This window comes from Hipposideros armiger, unplaced genomic scaffold (assembly GCF_001890085.2).
Source record: "Hipposideros armiger isolate ML-2016 unplaced genomic scaffold, ASM189008v1 scaffold_190, whole genome shotgun sequence".
NCBI lineage: Eukaryota > Metazoa > Chordata > Mammalia > Chiroptera > Hipposideridae > Hipposideros > Hipposideros armiger.
Genome location: NW_017731540.1, coordinates 1,907,429 through 1,913,664, shown reverse-complemented (window position 1 = coordinate 1,913,664; position 6,236 = coordinate 1,907,429).

Below are 6,236 nucleotides of genomic sequence, written 5' to 3'. Positions count from 1 at the left end.
TTTTGTTCTTTTTTATTGCTGAATAGTATTTATAATTAGTTTTTAATGAAGCTGTAACAGAGTGCTGGTTTCCTGGTAACAAATATGATAAACGTTGTTATGCTTGAGGCTGGCTGTTCGTCTATACCTCTCATACCTTCTCCTTGATTACTACCCCTATTCCAAGGCAAACAAGCTATCTGCCTTTTTGAGTGCTCTTACTACTACTTGAATGCTTTCTGCTTCCTATGTCTTTGATTTTTATATTCCTTTTACTGCCCATCTTGGCATTCGTTTACTGTGCATTGTGAATTCTCATTTTCAGTGTCAACACATTAGTGTCCCCAGTCCCTTCACAACGGATTGCTGAGAATCGTATCCAAGCTCCCCATTAGCCTAATCTACACATTCTGTAGATCCAAGTAGTGTTGATGGTAAACATTCTTTTTAAAAATTACTCTCCTACATACCACTGTCAGAGCATCACAATCATTGCTATGATAACATTAACACTGATATAACCCTCTACTCCACATACCTTTGGATTTTACAGATTGTCCGCAGATGTCCTCTGTAGGTCCAGGATTTGATACAGCATCACACACTGTCATGACTCTGGTTTCCTTCAGTATGGAGCAGTTCCTCAGCCTTTCTTTATATTTAACAACTTGACATTTTGAAGTGTACAAGTCAGTTTCTTTGTGGAATGTCTTTCAATTTGAGTTTGTCTAATGTTTCTTTATAATTAATGCTTTTTGTGGGGTGGGGGGTGCAAAAATTTTGTGGATTTCTCAGTGTATCATAACAGCAACCATGTGATGTCTGTTTGAATAAAAGTGGTGATTAAAGATATCCAGTCTTTGTCCTTATGTTAGAAGCAAAGCTTTTCATAATCTGAAATGGGGGGCTGTCATAAAGCGTGAGTTATCAACAAATATTCCATTTTTTTGCAACTGAATTTTGAGGCAGTTGTGATTGTGAAAATGTTATATATTGGTCATGTAACTCATCATAGATAAGTCCTCAGCTTATTCATACATTTAACACATATTACTTATACCCATACTCTGTGCCTGGCCCTCTGGTGAGTGCCAAGGATCCAAGCATCAACCATACAGGTCTCTCACTTCCTTTCATTAACTATGAGTAAAAGAATTTTAATAGTGGTAAGTCAGTGGACTTGTAACATAATTTTTAAGCTATCAAAAGATCATGAATGAACCTATAACACAGGATACGGCTATTGTGCATTTAAAAAAATTCCTCAACTTAATGTACTGAGACCTATTGCAAGGCATTTCTTGTTATTTGCAAAGATTGTTTTCCTTGTTTGCATTATTAAGAATCGTCTCTCTCCTTTGTTGGTTTGATGCACCATGCTGTAGTGTTCCGTAGACCCACTTAGTTACCCATCTTGTCACAGCACAGAAATGATTTCCTAAGGACAAGTGGGTATATTCATCAGATGTTTAGTTTTTGAGTTGAGATATTGTTGTCTCTCTTGAACTGGAAAAATTGAGGGTTTATTTTTGTTTGGAGAGTTATTACTAGTCATTTAGCATACTCACACTAGTCACAGATAATGAAGTGATACTTATCACCCGTTGAGCTGGAACTATTTTACAAGGTGAATGACTACTTGAAAATATGAGTTCTAACATTATTTCACTATGCCAAATGGTAACCTCTTACTGAGTTTTACACAGTAGCCTTCTTACATCTAGGATATATGTAGGTGAATAATTGAGGTAACATTGATGCCTCTCGTTATAGAATTAGAGAAACCACTTGACCCTTACCATTTTTAGGTTTTCATACTGGACATTCTACCTGACACATCTGTAACATAGCAGAACTACAAAATTCCTCTTCTTTCTGGTCCTACAGAGAAAGAATCTCAAGTCTAACATAAAATGTGTCATGACAATGTGTGACAGTCTTTTGAGAAAAATCACAGTCACCCAAAATTGCCCAGTGTCATCAGTAGCAACTGCCAGATAGCACTTAGACTGAGGACCTTTCTTCAGCTCTCCTGGGTGATCACATGAGATCACCAAACATGAGGATAGTGAGAAGTGGCAGAATAAAACCAAAACTAAATTTTAGTATTACCTATTATAATCAGGTGGCCCCCTTTCAAAGTTGATGGTAGCCATTTTTAGTATGTTTGGATCGCTTGGTTAAATTAGCACTTAAAATTTTATTTTTTTCTTAACAGCTTTATTGAAGTAGAATCCATATGCCATAGAATTCACCCATTTAAAGAGTACAATTCTGTGGTTTTTAGTATATTCACAGAGTGTGAAACCATCACCACAATCAGTTTTAGAACATTTTCATCAATGGAGCCTGATGCACATTAGTGGTCAATACCCAGTTAAGTTCATTTGATTCATTATGTATCTGAAACCAAAAAGAAACTTCCGTGCCCATTAGCAGTTGCTCCCTCCCCACCACTTCCCCAAGCTACCTCCATCCCAGCCCCTGGCAGTGATTAATCTACTTTCCTCGCTATAGATTTGCCTGTTCTGGCCATTTTATAAACATAGACTCACACAACGTGTGACCTTTTGTAACTGGCTTCTTTCACTTAGCATATTATTAAGGTTCATCTATGTTGTAGGATGTATCAGTACTTAATTACTTTTTATTGCTAAGTAACATTTCATTGTATAGATATATCACACTTTATTTAATCTGCTCATCAGTAGGTGGGTCCCAGTCCTGATTTTTTAAACAGGTTTTTATTGGGGAACTGGGGAGGTGAACAGTCAGTGTTGGGGAATTGGGGGAGGGGAACATTGTGTTTTTCTAAGATCCATCAGCTCCAAGTCAAGTCAAGTTATGGAGGGTGCAAGCTCAGCTCTAAGTCCAGTGGCCGCCATCAATCTAGTTGCGAGTGGGGGGTGGGGGGTGGGGAAGGGAGCGTAGTCCACCATCCCATGCGGGAGTAGAACTAGCAACCCTGTTGCTCAGAGTTTGCGCTCTTATCCAACTGAGCCACTCAGCTGGCCCCCAGTCCTGATTGTTAACGACAGATCTGGTGTCACCTCCCTGGAGGCTTTTTCCTGGCTGAACTCTATCTCAGAATTGTGAGAATTTCTTTTCCCTGTCTACCGCTTGAATAGAACTGAGGGCAGGGACTTGCCTTTTATTTCCACATCCCTGCAAGCTGGCACCTGGCCTAGCTTGTCGATGCCCACCTTCAGCTGTTTCTTCTGGATGCCCCTTTGTGTACATCTGTGTACCATCTATATTATCATTTATGGTGAGAGATTTATAAAATAAAGGAAAAAGCCAGAACATTTGGTAAACACCCATGTTGTTTCCATCCAGATTGCTAACATATTTATTTCCTTCAAGTCACTTCCTCTCTTTTTTACAAAAAGGAATTAAATTTTTCAATAATTTGTGTTTCTTTTGATCATCAATCTTAACCATCTTCCTTCTCCTCTTCCACTCTTTGAGGGAGAAATTTTTTTTTTTTTAAGGAATAGTGGCAAGAATGTGCCATGTGATTATTTTTCAGCAGCTTCTCAGAAGGCTTCTGAGTAAAAGCACAAAGCTCACAGAAGATGGTCCAGGGTGCAGGGCATTTTCTCATTCAGATTCAGACAAACATACCTGTATTTGGATATATATATATATATATATATATATATATATATATATATATATATATATATATATATATATATATATATATATATATATATATATATATATAGTTTACGCTGAATTAAAGATGTTCATGATAATTGTTTTGAATAAAAATGGCCACTTCATTTTAAACGTTAATCAGGGATGACTAGCTTCTTCTCAGATAATGTTGATTACACTGTTTCCAAATGATGTGGCTTATGTTATGTAAATATCAACTCTCTGGAATAGGCGTATTCTTTTTTTCGATGTCTTTTTCAATTATGAAATGGCTAATTTTACTTGCCATAGGTGAGACTATGAACAAAACTCCCTTTTAGTCATGTGCAAGGTATATTGTGGCAACAGATCTTTTGTATAACAGGGTAAGTGCTTAAAGTATTTTTAGTACAGATTCTGTGAATTAAAATTACTCTATGGAATGACCATACAGCCTGATATCCTTCCTCAATCCCTGTTCAGTGAAAAAATTCGGATTTAGTTTTCGATAGGTGACCTGTCTTTCTCTGGGACATACAGAAAGGTTTACATTAGGTAATACTTAGGGCTTAGCCTTCATGCCAGGGTAATTTTCTTTTCCTTCTGAACCACAATAAAACTGGATGGAAATCATTCACATATTTGCTTGAGATGCAAGTGCATGATGTTAAGGGAAGGCACTGAGAGCTCATCTTGGGTAAAGGAAGAGGGCCATTCCTTAAGCAGAGTCCACTCTGGCTGTGACTCACCCCCGCCTCCGAATGAACATAATGCCTCTGCAGTGGGGTCAGGAAGAATGACACAGTAGGCTCAGCATCATCTCTCCTCACTTCTCTCGTAGCCACAATATCCTAACACAAAGTTGTATAAATTTACTTACTCTTTCTCCAACATGGGTCATCTCCATTCCTGTGGCCACTAACCTAGTGTAGAAGTTCATCATCTCATGCCTAATTTATTCTAAAAGAGGTGGGGGCTTCTGAAATAGTGGAATAAAGACCTCTGTCAATCTTCCCCTCTATCGAAACAATGAGCACACTGGCAAAAATGGTGGTCACAGTCAATTTTTTAAGAACTCTGGCAATGAACCAAAGGCTTGCAAGAAAATGAGGAAAGTGTATTTAAGAAAAGCTGCTGAATCTCAGTAAGAAGAGCGGGCTTTGTGGCATTGTAACCTGTCCTGCTTCCATTACCCTCTTGCCAGCTCCCCTGTCGCTGTGAAAACCAGCAGCCTTGCAGCTACTGGAGGGGGCAGACCGTGTGTGGAGTTCCTCAGAAAGTCCTGTCTCCAGAACATTGACACTATTTGGTCTGTCTTGCAGCTCCCTGGAAAAGCTCTGAGAAAGGAGTTGTATATTTTGTCCTGACTTTGAATTTAATCTGTGGGGAGCCCCATCCTAAGGGCACTTGTTGAAAACAACCAGTGGCAATTGTTTAACATCACAGCTATGATACCAGTTGGGACAAACAGCAGGCTGGCCAAATGCAGATTAAAATGCAGATTTTGGGAATGATGTCCATAGGGGAATTTGAAAAGCTCTGATATATTTTTGGGGGTCTAAAAGGCTCTATAAATGTGCAAGGATGTGTGCGTTCCTGCAAAAGACTTGAGAGCACCCCAGTCCCTTACTTCGGGCTGACTAAAGGCCCTGCAGAAGCAGGAAGTGAGAGCTAAGGCAGAGTTGCAAACTGCCTGAGTGTCAAGGTCATACCCTAACATGTACACATAGAGCTTCTCAGCAAACGATGGGATACCTATTAGCCCAAGGCTTTTAAGTAAATCTCTGGTCAATCATTAGCTGATCACTAAATTAATTAATCAGAGAATTCAGTGGCTGTACACTACAGAGAAAAAGAATTTATAGGATTAGACTAGGAAGGTCACTAAAGTAACAAACAGCAGCAGCAGCAGCAACAACAATAAAAGCAATAACAACAAACCCTAAGGGTGAGGGAAATCTAACTTCCAGACTTGTCACATTATATTATCTAAAATGTCCAGTTTTCCAGACACATAGATCAATGGAACAGAATAGAGAGCCCAGAATTAAATCCAGGCATATATGGGCAGTTAGTCTATGATAAGGGAAGCAAGAATTTACATTGGGGTGAAGATAGTCTATTTAATCAATGGTGCTGGGAAAATTGGACTGACACATGCAAAAAAATAAAACTGGACGACCTCCTTATGCAATATACAAGAACAAATTCAAAATGGATTAAAGACTTAAATATAAGACCTGAGACCATAAAACTCCTAGAAGAAAATATAGGGTCTAAATTTGCAGACATCACCCTGAGCAATATTTTTACTGATACATCCCTGCAGGCTAGGGAAGTAAATTAAAAATGAACATATGGGGCTACATCAAACTTAAAAGTTTTTTCACAACAAAAGAAACCACCAATAAAACAAAAAGGAAGTCTACTGAATGGGAGAAGATATTTGTCAACGAGATATCTGATAAGGGGTTAATATCCAAAATATATAAAACGCTCATGCAACTCAACACCAAAAAAACCAAACAACCCAATTAAAAAATGGGCAGAGGATATGAAGAGACATTTCTCTAAAGAGGACATACAGATGGCCAACAGGCATAAGAAAAAATGTTCAA